Here is a 22,611-nt window from a genome sequence, read left to right on the forward strand (position 1 = left end):
CCAAGTGTGTTGCTTCCCCTAGCTGCTGGTGTTGAACAGAAGGAATACAATGACCGTGGCTTAGGGAGTAGACAATGGAAGAGGGCATTGACTCTCCTGGAGACTTGCACAGGCTTGCAATCACATGCACCATACCTGTCATTACTGTATCTATTTATTGATTTATTCATGATACTGGGGATTGAACCTAGAGTATTCTACTTCTAAGTTATATCCCCAGCCCTTTTTTAAGACTTTAAAAAAATTTTAAAGCAGGGTCTGGCTAAGTTACTGAGGGTCTTGCTAAGTTGTTGAGGCTGTCCTTGAACCTGTGACTCTCCTGTCTCAGCCTTTCAGGTACAGAAATTAACAGATGTGTGTCACCATGCCCTGCTCAGACATAATCTTTAGAAAGTACATCCTACTACATCAGCTTCACCACATGCACTTTTAAAGCTTTAAGCACCTGGTAGATCTCTTTCTTCCAAAGAAGTCAGTTAGGCTGGGGCCTAAGCCCTCTTTCAGCCACCTTTATGTTTCTCTTAGTAACACAGTTCTCTGGAATTCCACAGGTTTCTGATAGAAATTAAGAAGGGCAGTCATGGCTCTGAGCACTTGAGGTGTCATTGCAGGGTGAGGAGAAAAGCAGAGTGGAGGGGGATACTGACCCAGACTCTTCATTCACTTGCAGACTTATGGCAATAGTTTGGGATCAAGAATTATCTCCAGCCGCAAACAACTCAGAACAGATCTTATATATATGTATACAGGTAGAATGATATTTAGGAAAGTTAAAGGGCATTCTATCTACCTAAGCCTACAGGTTCTTATTATTAGAATAAGTTAGGCCTCTTAAAATTACACATAAGAGTATATCACCATAGTCTATTGCAAAACAATGTTCATCAAATTGCCAGCAACCTAAATTATGCTTCTTACCTTTTGGAGAAAACCTGCTATGAATGTTGCCCATTAGGACCCATAGAGTATCCCATGCTAGACCTTATGTCAGAAATATCTTCTAGAAATTTAATCAGAGAAAAACTTATTTCCCTTAAAAATACTGAAATTTCCTGCTCTTCTAAGAGAAATGGGTAAGTGTAACTTACCATGTTTTCCTCTTCACTTGGTTCTCAGATAGCTAAGATAGGCTCTCAGGTAGGTAGGGTGCTACTTCCAGAAACTTGCAGTCATCACTTTTATTTATCTTCTTTTGCTACTGATTTCTTATTTTGTAAGACCTCTCACTTTCATTTTGAAAGAAGGGTTAAAGAGAGAAAGGAAGTAGAGAGAGATGTTTAGACAAAAGCTGGGTACCAGTTGGCCACCTAAAATGAACAGAGGTTGCCTCAGCAGAGGATAGGCTCCATCTAGCATGGCAGCAGGGCTATCACTGGATGTGAGACACCTTAACATCCCAAATCCTTCCCAAGCAACAGCAGTCTGGCCCATCTCAGTGGCTATCTACCCAGTTGGCTTAAATATGGCTTAAAACGGTATCAACAGCAGTAAAGACTTTAAAACCTCCTTCTTTAATACCTCCCACATGTGTTTATGTGAAATTTTATTTCCTATATAAAAATGGTGTGTGTAGCATCAGATACTAGAGGGAACACAAGAAAAGAAAGAGGCATGTCAGTGATGGCATACATCGACTATGGGTTATTGGGAATGCTGTGCGTTGCTAACTATCCAAATTATATTCAAGTATTTCATCACCTGCTTAATCAAGCTGCAAAATAAGGAGTTAGACCACTTCAACTCCGGTGATTTGATTATGTGGTAGAGAGACTGGTGCATAAACATTAATCCTGGGAAATTAATTCATGAAAATTAGCTGAAGATACCCCTAGAGGCCTGTTTTGTATCTATTTTTGCATAAAACATTGAACTAACTACTCACAGAGGGCATCTTGGGGGACTAGAATGATTATACATGATTCTGTAGTTATCTAAAGAGAATCATGAAGAGGCCATGGAGTGACCTGAGAATCCATTCTGATTAAAGCTAAGTCTCAAACAGGAAAATTACTTTGAAATGATTAAAGTTAAAATTGTTGGTAATGAAGGTAAACACTTGTCTTAGAATGAGGCCTTTGACAGAGAGTGTCTCATTTTAAATTGTTCCTAAAGCATATGGCTTTATTCAGTGGCAAACTATTCTGTTGTATCAACCTATCCCATTATCACGACTTTGAAATCCAATGGAGGGTCAGGAGAAATGTTCTACCTGAAAATATGTCAGGGGGTCTCATGGGTGAAGTTCTTCCTTCAGGAGAGGGATGTTCTGGTGGCCATTAGAACCAGCCCAGAAGGATCTGGTCAGTGTGGCCTTCTCTGGATATGCTGAAGCCTCTAACTCCAGGGCATTTGGCTTCTTCAAATGTCCAACATGCCAGATTGGTATTTTAGTGCTCTGTTTAACCATCTGTCTTGCCCCAAGATAAGGAGGTTTCCAGGGAACTGGGATCGTGTTTATCACCTTCTCTATCCTTCCAGCATCCAACAGAGTGCTTGCTCAACCTAGAATAACTCTGCCCATAACTCTGATCACATCGATTCTTTTTGGTATATATTTGCCGTTGCATATATTTATACTGTGTGGTTTAGAATTCAGACTTTGGGGCTGTTGGAAATGTGGCATGGTCATACCTCTGTAACAATGCTTGTACCATGTAGAAGGTCCTCCCAGCAGCGTTGGGGCAGCCAGAATTGTGAATTGGTACACTCTGTGGGATAAATGAAGACTACAGTTTAAGAGCCACTCAGGTTTTACGACTAGAGAAAAACAAAAACCTTTTATCTGGGGGGCTGGGGTTCTTTGGGTTTTTGAGTTGTCAGTACAGTACTATTGGACTTTACTACACCTTCAGGAAGGCAGGTGTTCTCATCTAAGGGAAATATTCCTCGATGCAAGTATCCTTACTTGGTAGTTCAGAGAGAAGGAAGAGAAGGATGTTGAGTTTTCTGCATGGCCACTTGTTTGCAAAACTGCCAGTTCTGCTGGGGTCCCTCAGAAGGGCAGCAACTCCAACAGGGCAGTGGCTTTCTCACCAAGGAAGCTTCCACATTGTGCCACAAGCCACCTCGGGGCGTTTGCTGATGTGTGGATCCTTGCTCTTTGTTTTATTCTGTTTCTCCATTTTTTAGAGCCTCCCATTTCCCCTCTTCCATTCCTATTTATTTATTTAGTTATATATCTTTTTTTTCTTACTGAAACTTAGATCTTGGGAGTTTTGATGTTTCTTCTTATTTTCCTTCTGCATAATTCTAGATTCACCTCATTCACCTAAACAACTAAAGCTTTGCTCTTATCAGATTGTCTTTGTGCAGCTAGAGTCAGTGCTTAGTTAGGAGGGAATCATTCTTTGTACATGTCTTTGTTTATCAGGAGTAGTTTTTATCTGTTCAGTGCCTTGTAGATAAGTATCTGAGGGATGTGGAAATGGATGGTAGACTAATACCACTGTCTTTATGTCTGCTATGCAAAAATATGTTTGTGAAAAATTCAGATGGATGTGTTAATGTGTGCTTGAAAATAAAGTAGGTAGCATTGTTTTTATTCTTCAATCATTTCCCAAGATATCTTTTTTGGTAAGACAGTACAGTGTCTCATTTTTCTATGTGACATTTGTGTTTTCCTGCCTTTGTTTCTATTTCTGTTTGATTTACATAGACCATGCATCTGTTTTTGCTAGTAACTACAAGCAAGCTTACTTTTGTGCTGGATATTAAAGGCATCGTTGCTCATCTTTTCCTTAATCTCTTTGACTGTTCCTAAGGATATGCCTTTAGGTGGTTGTCGTGTAATGATGAAAGAAGCAAAATATGGTGACCAGGGACGCAGGAACAGGGCGGCGGCCTCTGCATTGTAAAGCATCCCCCTTCCATCTTGTTGAATGCATGATAACAAAGCAGAAGCTGTGGGTGAAGGGACCTCCATCTCTGAGTACCACTCTCTGAGCTCTGGTCTCAGCAGTGGTTACAAAAACATCATCTTCCTTCATGGTATTCTAGTACAGACTTTGGGCATTTTGTCAGTGCCCCCTAGCTAACACTGAGAAAAATGACTCTGATGCTGTATTCTGACAACTTTTAGTGTGAGAAGAGGACAGATAGCCAGAGTGAGGATCCATGGCCCAAATCAGCACCTGGGAACAATCCCAGGAGGCTGGGGGCCAACTGTGATAAGCTACTCTCTGTTCTATCATTGTTTCTTTGTCTTGTTGGAAAATGATAGTCACCAGGGACAATTCCTACCAATTTTCTTTGCCTTTATAATAATATTTCTTGAGAAGATGCCATGAATTTAAAATAATTTAAATATTTAAGTGTGTGTATATATGTATATGTATGTATGTATGTATGTATATGTACATATGTATACATACATATACATATATATCATGTAAATGTGTTTTAAGTCCCACATTTTGTCTTTGAGATTGTATCACAGGTCTTTATTAGGAATAGTTTGCCATCTTCCCATCTTGGCACACTATCACTGGTTACATTACTTCTCATGTCACCTGGTACTGTTTTCTAAACAATTATGTATATGTCTTAAGGCAGTCCAGAGAATCAAAAAGATGTTTAGAAAGATGAGACTATGAAAAAGCTTGAGTGTCTGATTACAAAGCTATTTCTTTAAGCCTTGTGAAACCAATATTTATTTTAAAACAATGTTCTTAAAGTTTGAATATTCCAGTTTGATTTAATTTTCAAACATAATTGTAGATAATTTAATATTGTAAAATAAATATCATCTGCCTAATGCTTTGTTCATGTGGAAATTTCCCCCTCTTCCTATGCTGCTAAGTAAATTCATCAAAGGCAGATTTTATTTGCTAATAATGCAGATAAAATGTGTTTGTTTTTCCTACTTAGAAAACATTTTAATCAAATGAACTTTCAAGTTTTGTACTTTATCTCCTTTCTCACACGGATCCTTCTCTAACCCTGACTCTAATTCTGAACGTCTTAAAAAGGCCTTTGTTAGCCAGGCATGGTGGTGCACACCTGCAACACCAGTACCCAGGAGGCTGAGACAGAAAGATGACAAGTTCGAGGCCAGCCAAGGCGACATAGCAAGACTCTATTTTAATTAAAAAAATAAACATTCACAAACATATCAAAGTTGATCACTAAGCCAAACATGAGAAGGGAGGATGGAAGGGAGTAGGGTAGGAAATGAGGAAGGGCTAAATGAGTGATGTGTGCATGTATGCCTCTACCATTTTGTACCCCATTAAGATATATGACTACAATGCACCAATGAAAAATAATAAAAATAAATAGGACCTAGACATGATGGCACATGATGCCTGTAATCCCAGAACTTGGAGGCTGAGACAGGAAGATCACAGGTTCAAAGCTAGCCTCAGGTACTTAGCAAGGCTCTCAGCAACTTAGTGAGACCCTGTTTTCAAATTTAAAAAAATAGTCTAGGGTTGTAGCTTGGAGGTAGAATGCTCCTGAGTTTAATTCCCAGTAAAATAAATGCCTGTGGGGAGGGGGTGCGGGGACCTGCAGCTCTGCACGCCTGGCCTGTGCCCTGCCACCTGAAGGGAAAGCTGGGCTTCTGAAGGCTGAGTCTGCCTGATGCTAAAGTAGCTTCTTAGTGAAGCCAATTAATTGACAAGCAATTCAGTGTAAATTTAGTCCATGTGGTTCCTTGGCATTTTGTAGACAAACTGGTTGGTTGATAGCACTGACTGATGGCTTTCCAGCCAGTGCTTTTAGTGTTTCCTCAAGCAGCTGTATCTAAAGTAGGGCTGTCTCTAAAGTAGGGAACATCCTGCTGGGCATGGTGGTACATGCTGCATGTTTGTAATCCCCGCGCTTGGGAGGTGGAGACAGGAGGATCTCGCAGGTTCGAAGCCAGCTGTGATGGCTTAAGAGACCCTGTTTCCAAATAAAATATAAAAATAGGTCTGGTAGTGTAGCCCGAAGGTAGAAGGGTTTCCAGGAACCCCAGTACACACACACACACACACACACACACACACACACACACACACACTAAAAACAATAAAGTAGGGAGCATCCTTATTCAGGTGGCATGTACATTGGTACCCGGGATGCAGGAAAAATAGAACTTCTTTTGAATCTAAAAATAAAAATTTGAAGTTGGCAAATGTTTGATTGTACAGGTTGTTAATTACATATGTATTTTAAAAATATAAGTAAATTCTAAAAAAAAAAAAAAACTATGCTGATGGGGTACAAAATCAAAACAATTTGGTGACTACTATTCTACACCTCTGACTACCAATATGTAGGCTCAGTGGCCCCCAAGGACAGCAGAGTTATTGTAAGATGCCCATTCTTATATGTGGGTGGACGTGTTTTCTCATTCAGTAGATACTAAATATACAGAGATCCGATACAGGTTTGCAATAGTTTTTTTTTTTTTTTTAGTATCTTTTTGTGTTGAATTTTTTATTTTATTTATTTATTTTTTTGTTTATTTATTTATTATTTATTTTGCTGTACTGGGAATTGAACCCAGGGGCATTCTACTCCCGAGCTATACCCCAGCCATAGTTTTAATTATTTTGAAACAGGGTCTCACTAAGTTGTGGAGAGCCTCAATAGCTGAGGCTGACCATGAACTGAGATCCTCCTGTCTCTTGATTTTTAAGTTTTACTGTAAAAGTAGATCCTTAATATCTGGAATCTATTATAAATCCACTGAGGAGACACATTTCTACATGGGACACAAAGAATCGAGTTTCTGTAAGATGCTGCGTTTTTGCTACATCAGTCAAATTTTGTTACTGTAACAAATACTTGAGATAATCTGCTTGTAAAGAGAAAATATTTTGTTTGAGAATTTTTTGGCCCTCTGTTTTGGAGGTTTCATTCCATGATTGGTTGGCCCTGTTGCTTTGGGGCTTGTGGTAAATGTTCACCTGCAGTACAAGAGAGAGGAGAGAAGGGGCTGAGGCCCCAAGGTCTTCAGAGAGTATTCCAACTAGAAGAACTCCAACTAGGTTCCACCTCTTAAAGGTTCTTCCACCTCTAATAGAACCACATCCGGGGAAAAAGTCTTTAAGACATGGGCCTTTAAAAAACATTTGAAAGCCAAGCTATAGCAATTAGTCCAAGTGTTTGACATATTAGAAGTATTGTATGTACTTAGGCATTTCTCTCTTTCTCTCTCTGTCCTTTTCTCTCTCTCATACAAGAGATTGAATTCAGGGGTACTCTATCTTCAAGTTACCACCCTCAGCCCTTTTTTTTTAATAAATTTTGAAACAGGGTCTTGCTAAGTTTCTGAGAATGACCTTGAACCTATGATCCTCCTGTCTCAGCCTCCTAAGTATTGGGATTGTAGGTGTGGGCCACTGCATCTGACTACTAAAGTATCTCTCTTTTCTCTCCTCAATAAAAAAGATGTTTTTCTTTTTTCCTCAACATGCCTTTTATCTCCTACTTAAATGAGAATTGGGACACATTGTGAACCTCACCTTTAACTCCTTTTTATTGACATACATTTAATTTGGTATGGCTGTCAAAACAAAATTACTACCAATCATTGTACGGCTTAAATAACAAAACTTAATTTTCTCATAGTTCTGGAGCTAGATGCTATATATTGAGGGAACAGCAGGTCTGGTTTCTTTGAAGGCCTCTCTTCTTGGTTTGTAAATGACCATGTTTGCTGTCTTTTCACATGGTTTTTCCTGTGTGTGCACATGTGCCTGGTGTTTGGCTGTGTGTCCTAATCTCTTCTTATAAGATTAAGTTGGATTATCGCCACACCTCCAAACATAGTCACATTCTGAGATACTTGTTGGCTGTTAAAGCAGCAATTTATAACTTTGGTGGGGGGGGGCTCAGTTCATAACAATAACAACAAACATTCATTTTCTTTTGATGAATCTAGTTTTCTCAGAAAAAGATACGGGACCTTGCAGGATCAAGCAGTAGGGCAGCCATGTCCTAATTTGCCCAGGACCACTACTTTCCTCTTACTATCCTGACCTAATGAAGATAGTGTGACAGTACATCCACTTGGGCTTAGTGGTGCACACCTGTAATCCTAGTACATGTGTGTGTGTGTGTGTGTGTGTGTGTGTGTGTGTGTCTTGCTTGGATCATAAATTATGACCCATGTGTTCTCGAACTAGAGTTCATATTATTAGAGTCTCAGCTCAAAAGATATGTTGCTGTACATAGGTTCCCTCAACAGTTAAGTAGAGACAATAAACGTGCCTGCCTGGCAAGTTACTGAGAGCAGTAAATGAGTCAGTTCATGTACATCATTCAAAGCACTGCTCGGCAGGTAGTAAACACTGAGAGTGATACTGCCTGAAGAAAAGAAGAACAGGAGGAGAAGGATTGTACTTCTCAGGTATGAAGGCTAATTTTTTTTTTTGGTGCTACTGGGGTTCCTGGAAGCCCTTCTACCTCCGGGCTACACTCCCAGACCCATTTTTACATTTTTATTTGGAAACAGGGTCTCCTAAGCCAGTGCACGCGGCTGGCTTCGAACCTGCGCGATCCTCCTGCCTCTGCCTCCCAAGCTCGGGGATTACAAGCGTGCGCCACCACGCCTGGCTGAAGGCTAATTTTATATGCCAATTTTTCTGGGCTACAGTACCCAGATTTGGTCAAACATTCTGGATATTTCTGTGAGCATGTTTTGAGTGAGGTTTTTATTTAAATCAGTGGATTTTGAGTAAAGCAAATTGTCCCTGCAATGTGAGCATGCCTCCTCAAATCAGTTGAAGCCCTGAGTAGAGCAATACGATAATTTCCCTCAAGAAAAAGAAAACAAACCAACAGAGCTCCTGCTACCTCATCTAGAACATGAACTCCTCCTAATCTGCCAGCTGACTGCCTTTGGACTCAAACCGCAAGGTCTGGGTCTCTTTTCTTCATCTCCCCACCTCCATTAGATTTAGACTTAACCAAGTTTCCACAGTAACACATGCTAACTCCTTAAAATAAATCTTACATTATAACTCTTTGTTTCTCTGGAGAACCCTAACTAATATAGCAGGTGTGGAGGCCAAATCTGTACCTGAAATGTTAACTTTTAATTTTGAAAAAGTTGATATATTTCTGGATTTTCATATTCCCCGGTGTTCACAATACTTTCTGCATGTTTGTAGACCTATTAACAAAAAACAAAGATCCAAGACAAGACAGAGCATTCAAGTCTAGGAAGTATTTCCTGACTGTTCACATGGTTGGCATGGTTACCTGGGGTGTTCTGGAATATACTGTACTTACCTTCTCACATTTGAGGGCCCTTCTGGTGACATCTGGGCGCCTGAGACTATGCAGAATATTCTCATTATCCTAAGATAAACTATTTAGCAACCTTAATTCCCATTTTCCTCTTAATATAGCATATTCATAGCTTCTAACAATAAAGATGTGGACATCTTTGGGAAAGAGGAAGGCATTATATGCCTCTTTCTTTCCTTTCTTTTTTCTTTCTTTCTTTCTTTCCTTCTTTCCTTCTTTCCCTTCATTTCTTTCAGTGATGAGAATTGGAACTCAGGGCCTTATATATGGTGGCCAGTTCCTTCTCCCAGGAAGCTATATCCTCAGCCCTGCTATTCCTTTTAAAAGTAATTTTTACTTTTTTTAAAAAAAATTTATTGGTGCATTATATTTATACATCATAATGAAGCAAAAATCTTGTGTAGACATAAATGCACACATTACACACCCAGCTTCCACCCAGTCCCACCCCACTCCCTCCCTCTCCCTCCCTCTCATGCTTGGCTTAGTGGTTGACTATGATATGAATAAGTACATCAGTATATCGTGTGCTTTAGGTTCCTTCTCCCCCTCCCATCCCCACAGTTAGGTTGCCTTATTTGCTCCTCTATAGAATCTTCTCCTATGACCCCTTTCACCTTAGCTTTCATATATTAGGGAAAGCATCCAATTCCTTGCTTTTTGTGACATTTCCCTGTAAATGCTGCAATTGTAATTTTTACTCTTGAACCATGTTTATACATTGAAAAACAAATCTGAGTCAAAACAGACTGACAAAAAATGAATTCTAGAAGTGAAGAGAAACAAGTGAACCTGTTTATGAAATAGTATTATAACTGCGCTTGAGAGGAAAAACAATTGATTCAAATTGACTTTGAATAAAAGACTCTACCAGACACTCTTCAAATACGATACCTTTAAGGACTCCTATACTTAAAAATAGTATGTCTCTCAGAACTCTTGCGGGAGGTTAGCCCCCATCGTGAGGTATTAAGAGGATGGAAACTTAATCTAATTGTGGTGTTTGCAATTGGGGCATTTGGTATGTGACAAAGATTAGATAAGGTCATTAAAGTGGAGCCCCTCAGACAGAATCCCGGTGGCTTTATAAGAAGAGTAGGCCAGATGTGGTGGTACATGCCAGTAATCCCAGTACTTGGGAGGCTGAGACAGGAGGATCACGGTTTTGAGGACAAACTTATCAACATAGAGGAACTTCTAGCAATCTAGCAAGACCCTGTTTCAAAACAAATAAACCAAAAATTAAAAAGGGCTACAAATATAGTTCAGAGGTAGGATGCCACTGAATTTAATCACTAGGAGGAGGAGGAGGAGGAGGAGGAGGAGGAGGAGGAGGAGGAGGAGGAGGAGGAGGAGGAAGAGGAGGAGGAAGAGGAGGAGGAGGAGGAGGAGGAGGAAGAGGAGGAGGAGGAGGAGGAAGAGGAGGAGGAAGAGGAGGGGGAGGAGGAAGATGGGGAGGAGGAGGAGTGACCAGACAGACACACACATGCACTCTCCTTCTCTCTTGCCATGTGATGCCCTGTGCCACCTCAGGACTTTCCCAGTAGTATGACCATCAGCAAGTACAGCCTCTAGGTCTTTTACCACCAGAACCATGAACCAACATAAATCTCTTTTCTTGATACCTCACTCCGTCTGTAAATTCAGTTATTGGCAAGAGAAATGGCCTTATTCAGGAACCAAAATAATTTCCAAAAGATCTTGACTTTTAACCAGTAAATATGTTGTTGGTAGTGATTATAGTATAGTCACCCTGAAATCATTCTGTATGTATTTTATTAACATGTAAATGAGTAAGTGTGTTAATGTTGTGGGAAGCCAGGGTACTCACTATAGAGATAAAATATAGAAGGGATATAAAATATAGAAAAGAGATAAAATGCAGAAAGGAGGGAAGGTAAAGGGGAGTCTTTTGGTATTGGATTTTTTTGTATTTATTCCCTGAAATGTCATAGAGTACTGATACCCCAAGATCAGTGAGCACACCTAGTACTAGTCCTTGGTTTTTAAATACTGTCTCTTGCTAAAATAACTCAAGTCATTTTAAGAGATGTCTAATATCAAGTGCAGTATGGAAGTAAGTTACAAGGTAAGCCTGTAACAACTGCTACAAAAAAGTAAGAAAGTGCCCAAGGACTGAGGGAGACATGGCTAAAATACACGGAGCCCCCACTGGCCAAACTTAGGACATTTGAACATCCAGCAAACAAGGAAAAGATGGTAACAATTTTGACTTAAAAAAGAAGTGTTTGATATTAAAATAGAAGCAGTTGGGGCTAAATGGGAAAGAGAAGCATTTTTAGAGAAGAATACCAACTAATAAATAGAAGATAAATAATAAAAGAAACTCACTGTTTTTGTAATCTCTAGTGTAATAACTAATTAAGACAGAATCATTAATAGATGACAGAACCACTAGACAAAATGTTTTTGGCATACAGATATTTGCACAATTTCAAAATATCCCACAGATTGCTTAATTACAAAGGAAAAACTGTGTTTGCAAATAAAGATATCTGGCCACCATCATCTTGAGCTATCAAATTTACCATTATGGCAGTAGGACAAACTGATATTCTGTGCCTCCTGACAGGATAAATGGGAAGAATACAGGATCAACTCTATTTTAGTCTTGCCAAAAACATTTATATTGCATTTATTCAAGAGGGGAAAATCAGGCAGTGCTATGTATGGGACATTTTATAAGCAACTGTCTTGGATTCCAGGTTACAGTAAACTAAAGGTAGGTGGAGCAACTAATGACTACCAAATGCAATTTAAAGTCTTTGATTCAATTCTTAATCTTAAAAATAAAATGGCTATAAAAGGTATTATTGGGAAAGTTGGAAAATGTGGAGAATGGACTGCATACCAAGAAGTTTGGTATTAATATTAAATATCTTACATATAATGATGGTACCAGGTTGATATAGGAAAGGGTCTTAGTTCCTGGGAAATGCATGTTGTGGTATTTAGGGGTAAATTAATTATGATGTCAATAACTTTCAAATAGCTCAGGAAAGAAGATGTATAGTACACATACACATACACAAACAAATATACAATAAGAGAAAAATGAATGCAGAAAAATGCAAATAACTGGTGACTTTTGAAAGATAGAGCTGGGTTTTTTTTTCTTTGTGCCATTCTTTCAAAGTTTCTATAGGTTTAAGTTCAAAATAAATTGGAGAAAAATCCGTGGGCTTTTTGCTATGCTTTGTGCTTATTTTGTTGATATTTCAAATTTTTATGGTTTTCCTTTCCCCTTTTTTTCTTCTTCTTTTCCTCCTATTATGTGTTTCTGATTATCCTTTTGAAAGTCTCTCCATGTTTTGAATATCTGGGCAACCAGACTTTTAAAATTCATGTGGTAATAGACAGAAGAGATTCAATAAAAGCAATATTTGTATGTCAGTCTCTATGGCCAATTTATAGGAAACATACTTGAAATAATTGATAAATAAAATGGACATATAGTGTGTGATTTATAGATAAAACTCAGAAAATATAGGATAAGTATGAGTGTTTTGTAAACAGCTTTTAAGTACCATTAAAATATTACCTGATAGGAACAATAAATACAATAGCAAAATAAGAACAGATTTTTAGTCCCTGCTTCACACCTGTTGAAAGGTGATCTTTGAGGACAGGGCCCTATCTGCCTTTTAAACACATTTGCCTTCTTCTCCTGCTCATTGAAGTTGACGTCTTTAGGGAGACTAAAGTGTTTAAAAGTCATTTTCCATGTCTGGGCTCAGCCTTAGGTTTCTCTTAGTAGATAACTGCTCACCTCTGCTGCTGGGGCTCTTTACCATTGCAGTGACCTTCACACGTTTTCCCATTACACCTGTTGAGCTTCCATCTTGTATTCCACCCCTCTCAGTAGGTATTAGTTCTTTTTTTATTTTATTGGTGTGTTGTATTAATACATCATAATATGGTAAAAAAAAATTGTGTAGACATAAATGCACACATCACCCAGTTATCCCCTATCAGGTACCCACCCCACTCTCTCCCCATCCATCCTTCCCATGTTTGGCTTAGTAGTTGACTACGATATGAATAAGTACAGCATGTGCTTTAGAGAGTTTCTTTCTTCCCCCTTCCTATCCCCACAATTAGGTTGTCTTATTTGCTCCTCTATAGGATTTCCTTTTTCTTTTAGATTTCCTCCTATGACCCATTTCTCCTTAGCTTTTGCATATTAGGGGAAGGATATAATTTCTTATATTTGTGGTTGACTAATCTCACTTAGCATAATATCCTCCAGTTCCATCCATTTCCCTGTAAATGATGTAATTGTATTTTTTATGGCTGAATAAAATACCATTGTGTACATATCCCAAGTTTTGTAATCCATCCATCTGCTGATGGGCATCTTGGCTGGTTCCATAGTTTGGCTATGGTGAATTGTGCAGCTATGAACATAGATACACATGTATTAGTTTGATAGTTTGGTTTACTTTCTTTTGGGTAGATACCCAGAATGGTATTGCTGGATTGAATGGTAAATCTGTTCCCATTCTTCTGAGGATTCTCCATACTGTTTTCCAAAGTGGTTGTACTAATTTGCAATCCCCCCAACAATGTTTCAGAGTTCCCACTTCTCCACATCCTTGCCAGCATTTGTTTGTGTTTTGAATGATTGCCATTCTAGTTGGAATTAGGTAAATCTCAGGGTAGTTTTGATTTTCTGATTGCCAATGATGTTGAGAATTTTTTCATGCATATATTAGACATTTGAATTTCTCCTTTCATAAAGTGTCTATTTAGTTTGCTTGCCCATTTTTATTGGATTATTTGGTTTTTTTTAGTGTTGAGTTTCTTGAGTTCTCTGTATATTCTAGATATTAGTCCTCTATCTGAGGAGTAGGTGGCAAAAAACCTCTCGCATTCTGTTGGCTCTCAATTGTGGTTCTTGACAGTTACCTTTGCTGGACAGAAGCTTTTCAGTTTCATGCAATCCCGTGTATTGATTCGCCTTTTAGTTTGTTGTACCTTTGGGGTCTTGTTGAGAAAGTGTTTATCTGTGCCTATGTTTTGCAGTGTTAGACCTATGCCCTTTTTAAGGGGCCTCAAGGTCTCTGGTCTAATTTCCAAGTCTTTGATCCATCTTCAATTGGCTCTTGTGCAGGGTGAGAAAGTGGGATTAATTTCCAATTTTCTGCATATGGTTAACCAGTTTTGCCAACACCATTTGTTAAATAGGCAATCTTTATTCTAGTGTATGTTTTTGGCCCCTTTGTCAAAAATCAATTGGTTATAAGTGTGTGGATTTTTTTCTCGGTATTCTGTTCTGCTCCATTGGTTTATTTATCTGTTTTTGTGCCAGTACCATGATGTTTTTATTACAATAGCTTTGTAGTATAGTTTAAAGTCAGGTATTGTGATTCCTCCAGCATGGTTTTTGTTGCTGAGAACTACTCTGGCTATTCTGTTTTTTTTTTTTTTCCAAATAAATTTAAGGACTGAATTTTCTGTCTGTGAAGAATGATCTTGGTAATTTAATGGGCAATGTGTTGAATCTATAGATCACTTTTGGAAGGATGATGAAGAAGGAGAGATTACAACTGACAGGGTATAAATCCAGAGGATTATCAGAAACTACTTTAAAAAACTATACTCCAACAAAATGGAATATCTGGAGGAAATTGATAACTTTCTAGATAAATACAACCTTCCTAAACTAAGTCAAGAAGATATAGAAAATTTAAACCAACTAATAACAATCAAAGAGATTGAAACAGCAAAAAAGAATCTACCATCAAAGTAAAGCCCAGACCCAGATGGTTTGCCAAGAGAATTCTATAAAACCATTATAGAGGAGCTCATACCAATACTCCTCAATCTATTTCATGAAATAGAAAAAATGGGACTCTCCCAAATACATTCTATGAAGCCAACATCACATTAATACCAAAACCAAATAAAGACAGTTCAAGGAAGAAGAACTACAGGCCTATATCTTTGATGAATTTGGATGCAAAACTGCTAAACAAAATACTAGCAACATGTATTCAAAACCACATCAAGAAAATTATACACCATTGTGGCGAGCCCCACCCTTGTTTGCTGGCGGACTTTTCTAAGATGGCGCTGAACGGAAGTACGGAGAGGCACCAAAGTTGTAAACAAGTCATGCGCAGTCCAACGACTAGAGCATGGTGTGCACGGGAACAGGTCATGCCATCGGCATCCGGCCAATGGGTGGTTAGAGAATCAGGCGATGTCCGCGTGATCGCCGTCATGATTGGCTGATGGGTGCTTATAAGCGGGGCACGAAGGGCTTGGGGAGGAAGAAGATGTAACAGCTTGGGGCAATAAAGAGCTTGAAGAAGATCGTCTCGGGTGTCGTGCATTACAGGGCGTCCGCCATTTGGTGGCCCGTACGGGGAATCGAAGCAGCTTTCGTTTTGCAGACGATCAGAACTTCCGCTCTCCCAAGGCAGCCGGCTGGTAAGTACTCCCGGGATTTGGGAGGCTCTGGAGAACAGAGGATTATAAAGGTAAAAATATTATTTCCCCAACTCCGTACGGACAAAGGGGAGCTCCAAAAGGAGGTTGTACTAGATTCTCAGGCTGGTCCTGAGTGTCGCTATGGGGAATAACCCTTCACACCCGATACAGAAGGCTTTAAAAGCCCTATTAAATGGAAAGGGATTAAAACTAAGAGACAAGACCATTCAAAACTTTCTAAGCCAAGTAGATGAGGCAGCTCCCTGGTTTGCGGTTTCGGGAAATTTAACCCTGTCGAGCTGGGATAAACTAGGTAAGGACATAGAACGGGCAGAGAAGGACAATCTGGTATCAGGAGGAACCTACCCTTTGTGGCGCCTCATACGAGCGTGCCTAGAACAAAAATGCTATAAACCATTAGTACAGGAGGGGCAAGCTGCCCTAGATCAGCTAAAAGAGGAACGATCTATTTCCTCTCACCCCACTAGCGAACAGGGCTCGGATGGGGAGGGAGAATCGGATGAGGAACTTGTTGCCATAGAAAAGGAAGTCAGCAAAATGACCGTGGATACATATTCCTCCCAGGGGTCCCTTCCTCCTCCCTATAATCCTTCGGCCCCCGAGCGTTTAAGACCGACCGGGGGTCGTTCCTTTCATGAAAAGGTATGGAGGGAGCCGGAGGTGTTGATGGCTAGACAAGCTTTTCCCGTATTTCAGCCGCAGGGCGGAGGGCCTCGTTACCATGAGCCTTTAGATTACAAACTAGTAAAACATATTGCTGAGTCAGTGCGAACATACGGCACAAATGCTGCGTATACTGTGGCTACCCTGGAAAGTATTCACAGATATGCCATGACTCCTGGAGATTGGCAAAATTTGGCCCGAGCGGCCCTGACTCCAGGACAGTACTTGGATTGGAAGGCTTTCTTGATCAAGTTTGCAACTGAACAGGCGGCAGCCAATCAAGCCGCTGGGCAGCCTGCCTGGAATGTAGACATGCTCTTGGGGCAGGGACAGTTCGCAAATAACCAAACATGTTTTCCTCAACAGATATACGAACAAATAAATAATTTAGCCATTAGAGCCTGGAAAGGGCTTCCTAATAAAGGGGAGGTATCGGGCAATCTTACCAAAATAATTCAGGGGCCTAACGAGCCTTTTGCTGATTTTGTGGCCAGAATAATAGAGGCTGCTGGACGAATATTTGGAGATGTCGATGCAGCCATGCCTCTTGTTAAACAACTTATTTTTGAACAATGCAATTCAGAATGCAGACAGGCCATAAACCCCTATAAAAATAGAGGCTTAGAGGTGTGGATGAAACTGTGCAGAGAACTTGGTGGGCCTTTAACAAATTCAGGGTTAGCCGCTGCGATCTTGCAGGCCTCTGGTCGGCAAAAGAACAACAATAATACCCGGTTGGGCAATTGTTTTTCCTGCGGGGCGGCGGGACACCTAAAGAGGGATTGCCCTAAACGTGCTGCCCCGCCACAGCAAGCTCCGCCAGATTTATGTAAACGCTGCAGGAAAGGCAGGCATCCCACCGCAGAGTGTCGATCTGTGAAGGATATCGATGGCAATGTTTTATCTTCTCATGCTTTGCCAGAACAGGGCCGTCAACCGCCAAAAAACGGGAAACGGGGCCCTTCCCCTCAGGGCCCTTACAAGTATGGGGGCCAACAAATGTACAGTGCTATGGAGACGGACCAGACACCCCCATGGCCCAATCTGCACCAACCCAAGGAATCAGGAGAGCCACTCCCGGTTCAGCGGGATTGGACCTCTGTGCCACCACCCGGTTGGTATTAACCCCTCGAATGGGAATTCAAGTCATGCCAACCGATATGTCTGGTCCATTACCCCCAGAAACCGTGGGCCTGGTTTTGGGACGATCATCATCCACCTTAAAAGGCCTCGTTACCCATCCCGGGGTTATTGATCAAGATTATGAGGGGATTATAAAAGTTATGATTTCTGCCCCCCGGGGAATTGTGGCCATCTCTCCCGGTGATAGAATAGCCCAGTTACTAGTGTTACCCAGTTTACATTCTCTGTTCCCCTCTAAGCAAAATCAACGGGGGGAAAAGGGGTTTGGTTCCTCTGGTACTAACATTATATCACTTGCGTTTGATATGGGGAAGCGACCCTTAATTACCTTAAAAGTGGAAGGAAAATCTATTCTAGGGTTACTTGATACAGGAGCAGATACAAGTGTGATAGCTTCCAAAGATTGGCCGCCTGCTTGGCCTATAAAAAAGGCTGACACACAGCTTAGAGGGCTGGGATACGTCCAAACTCCTGATGTCAGTGCAAGGCCTCTCCACTGGGAGGATCAGGAAAGGCACTCTGGCACTTTTACACCATATAAGTTGGAAATTCCGGTCTCCTTGTGGGGACGAGATTTACTTTCGGATATGGGTTTTCATTTACAAAATGACTACTCCCCCCAAGCACAACAAATGCTTATAAAACAGGGCTTTCACCCGTCATACGGGCTGGGCAAACATCTTCAAGGGCGCAAGAGCCCCGTTCCTAATGAAGGACAAAATGATGCCCGGGGCCTGGGTTTTGGGAAGTAGCCACTGGGAAGACAATTCCCATTACTTGGAAAACGGGGGATCCAATATGGGTTTCCCAGTGGCCCCTCCCCCGGCAAAAAGTAGAGGCGGCTCAGGAGTTAGTCAAAGAACAGTTAGCATTAGGCCATATCCAGCCCTCCACGTCCCCCTGGAACACGCCCATATTTGTAATAAAAAAGAAATCAGGAAAATGGAGATTATTGCATGATCTTCGAGCTATTAATGATCAAATGCAAAGTATGGGACCTGTTCAACATGGTCTTCCTCTTCTTTCGGCTATCCCACAATTTTGGCCTGTTATAGTAGTAGATATAAAAGATTGCTTCTTCTCTATACCTCTTCATGTTCAGGATACCCCACGCTTTGCCTTTACAGTGCCCTCTGTGAATCACGAACAAATTGATCAGAGATATGAGTGGAAAGTGCTTCCTCAGGGTATGGCCAACAGCCCTACTCTATGTCAATTGTATGTGGATGCTGCTTTGCAACCTGTTAGAGAGGAATTTCCATGCGTACGGTGCTGCCATTATATGGATGATATTTTGATAGCCTGTGGAGAGGAAAAACAACTAGAAGAGGCATTTTGCATGCTTGTCAAGACTCTAGAGAGTAGGAATCTGATAATAGCATCTGAAAAGATACAAAAGGGCACTGTCATTCAATTTTTAGGAAATGTTCTTTATCCCCGTTTTATTAGGCCCCAAAAGGTTATTATACGCACAGACCAATTGCATACATTGAATGATTTTCAAAAATTACTAGGGGATATCAATTGGGTTCGACCTGCTTTAAGAATTCCCAATCATATGTTGAAGCCCTTATACACGATCCTGATGGGGGATTCTTCATTGACTTCCCCGCGAACACTGACACCTGAAGCTCGGAGTGCCTTAACATTAATTGAACAGGCTTTGACTAAGGCCTCCCTTAAACGTGTATCACCAGAGGATCCCATTTGGGCATGTATATTAGCTACTAAGTTACAACCTACTGGAGTTTTGTGGCAGCAAGGACCTCTGTTGTGGATTCATCCTAAAATTTCCCCTCAAAGGATTATAGAACATTACCCCTCTATGGTAGCTAAGGTTGCTACTATGGCTATCCAGCAATGCATTCAACACTTTGGCCAAAACCCCGATAAGCTTATCATTCCTTATAGTAAACATCAAATATTAACATTACAGACGACCATAGATGAGTGGGCCATATTACGCTACACATTTGTAGGGGAGATAGATAATCATTTGCCTTCAGACCCTATATTGCATTTTGTGGAAAAGCATCCTATAATCTTCCCCATCGTAACCAAAGATAAGCCGATACCCCATGCTCCTAATATATTTACAGACGGATCCAAAACAGGGTTAGGAGCCTTTGTAATTGAAGGCCAAGACCCCATAGTCATACAATATGAGCATAGATCACCTCAGCTAGTTGAATTACATATTATTTTAGAGGTATTTAAAGCATATACATTTTCTTTTAATTTGCTGTCAGATTCCTCGTATGCTGTAGAATTAGTTAAAAGTTTGGAATGCGCGGGACAAATATCTACGCAGACCCCAATCCATTGTCTGGCCTCGGACATTCAACACTTAATTTGGAAAAGAAATAATCCCTTTTATATACAACATGTTAGGGCACATACGGGTCTGCCTGGACCGGTTACCCATGGTAATGATATTGTGGACAAACTCACTAAGTTGCCTATGATCTTCTTTCTTACACCGCTACAACGGGCAAAGGAGTTTCATCACCAATTCCATGTAAATGCTAAAACTTTGCAGCTTAAATTTGCTATCCCTCGTAGCCAAGCCCGTGAAATTGTTAAGACTTGCGGTGCTTGTGCACCGTTTATACCTTCCCCGGTTGTTGGTGTTTGCCCGCGAGGCCTACTTCCATTACATTTATGGCAGATGGATGTGACTCACATACCTGAGTTTGGCACTGTTAAGTATGTGCATGTGTCCATTGATACGGCCTCTGGGATTATATATGCTTCCGCTCATGCAGGAGAAAGGGCCTATGATGTTATTGCACATTGCCTTGAGGCTTGGGCAGCATGGAATGCGCCTAAAGAGATTAAAACCGATAACGGCCCGGCTTACACCTCACAAAAATTTACATCTTTCTGCAAGCAGATGGGAATACTGCTTAAACATGGTCTCCCTTATAATCCTCAGGGCCAAGGCGTTGTTGAACGTGCACATCGCACATTAAAAGAATGTTTAATAAAACAAAAAGGGGGAATAGGGGCGGATCTCAAACCAAAACAGCGATTATCATTGGCACTTTTTACTCTAAATTTTTTAAATCTGGATGTCAATGGTAAATCGGCTGCAGACCGGCACTTTGGAGCCACTGCGATTCCTCAGGAGATGGCAAAATGGAAGGATGTACTCACAGGTCAGTGGAAGGGCCCTGATCCAGTGCTCACATGGGCCCGAGGCTCTGTCTGTGTGTTTCCACAGGACGGAACAGATCCACTCTGGGTACCGGAAAGGCTGACACGTCGGATTCCACAAGATGGCATCAGGGACATGGATATACCTCCTCATTATGACAATCGGCCTACAACCAGCATGGAGTAATCTTATAATATACAGCTTCCTGGAGCTTTATGTTTGACGCTTCAATCCCCTGATGATTCCAGGCCGTGTATATTTTTGTCCCCTCAGGCTGCAGGATGGTTTATGACACCTAATGTTTCTAGCGATGGTATTGCTAATGCTTCTGCATATTGGATACAGGGTTTGTGGCCTGTACAGTTCTTAAATTCTTCTGATACCCCAAGGGCTCAGCCACGATGGGCTCCACGTTGTCGAGGCAGTCTTTAGCGCCCCCTTGGACAGGCTGCCAGGCCCGCCTTTTGCAATGGGCCTCCCCCCATTTTACCTTTTCTCCCCGCATTGGTACCTTTGTTAATTCCACCTTTAGAGGTTATAATTTCACTAATCAAAATCCAACTCAATCTATCTTTAGTAATCCCTTTGATATATGGCTACTATGCGGAGTTTTGTGCTGGAATGCTACTACTGCTAATCTATCTCGAGAGTTGTCTTCTCATCTTACAGGAAATTGGAGTAAGGAGTTTGATATGCTTACTGAACAGCTACATGCGGAGATCGTCAAGGTCAACACCACCCGAATCGATCCTGAAGTCGCCCAGACGTTGGCCTCCTGGATACAAAGAGCGGCATTCCATCTTAAGGAATGGACTGGGTTGGGGGCTCTGGGATTTTGTTTAGTCTTCCTGTGCATTCTATGTCTCTGTTGTCTGCGACGGCTATTTACACAAAGAGCCAAAGATCAGATACTTCTAGCCCAGGCCTTTGTGGCCGTTGAGGCGGGTCAGTCGCCCACCGTCTGGCTGGCAGTAATGGAAAAGGCATAATGCGCTCAGGATGACAAGCAAAGCATTGCACTTGAGATACGCGGCCTGCAGATAGCGATCTCAAGAAGAGCATGTCTGATTGCACGCAGGTAGATACCCCAAATCCCGCCTCTGAGAAAAAGGGTATCGGACGGGTCTGGCTCTCATCAAGGGAAACACACCTGGATGGGAGACAGTACAATGTCCTAGCTTCCAGCATCAGAGATCAGACCTCTACTCTTGCCTGTTGCGCTTTTAAAACAAAAAGGGGGAGCTGTGGCGAGCCCCACCCTTGTTTGCTGGCGGACTTTTCTAAGATGGCGCTGAACGGAAGTACGGAGAGGCACCAAAGTTGTAAACAAGTCATGCGCAGTCCAACGACTAGAGCATGGTGTGCACGGGAACAGGTCATGCCATCGGCATCCGGCCAATGGGTGGTTAGAGAATCAGGCGATGTCCGCGTGATCGCCGTCATGATTGGCTGATGGGTGCTTATAAGCGGGGCGCGAAGGGCTTGGGGAGGAAGAAGATGTAACAGCTTGGGGCAATAAAGAGCTTGAAGAAGATCGTCTCGGGTGTCGTGCATTACAGGGCGTCCGCCACACCATGACCAGGTTGGGTTCATCCCAGGGATGCAAGGCTGGTCTAACATATGAAAACCAAACCATGTAATCCATCATATAAACAGAACCAAAGACAAAAATCACACGATCATTTCAATAGATGCTGAAAAAGCATTTAATAAAATCCAACATCCATTTATGATAAAAGCACTGCAGATAATTGGAATAGAAGGATTATATCTCAATATCATAAAGGCAATCTACATTAAGCCCACAGCCAACATCATATTAAATGGGGAAAAACTTTGAGAATTCCCCCTACAAACAGGAACAAGACAAGAATTTCCATTATCACCACTTCTTTTCAATATAGTACTTGAGACTCTAGCCAAAGCAATAA

The 22,611-nt window shown here is 41.2% G+C and overlaps 1 protein-coding gene across 1 annotated transcript in view; it reads left to right on the forward strand.

Moving 5' to 3' along the window:
• The window catches only part of IMMP2L (inner mitochondrial membrane peptidase subunit 2), a gene marked incomplete at both ends in the record, with an annotated part of 874,930 nt that overhangs the window by 851,247 nt on the left and 1,072 nt on the right, over window positions 1–22,611 (forward strand). The window lies entirely within an intron of this gene.

The sequence above is a fragment of the Muscardinus avellanarius genome (genome assembly GCF_963383645.1).
Source record: "Muscardinus avellanarius genome assembly, chromosome: 9".
Lineage (NCBI taxonomy): Eukaryota > Metazoa > Chordata > Mammalia > Rodentia > Gliridae > Muscardinus > Muscardinus avellanarius.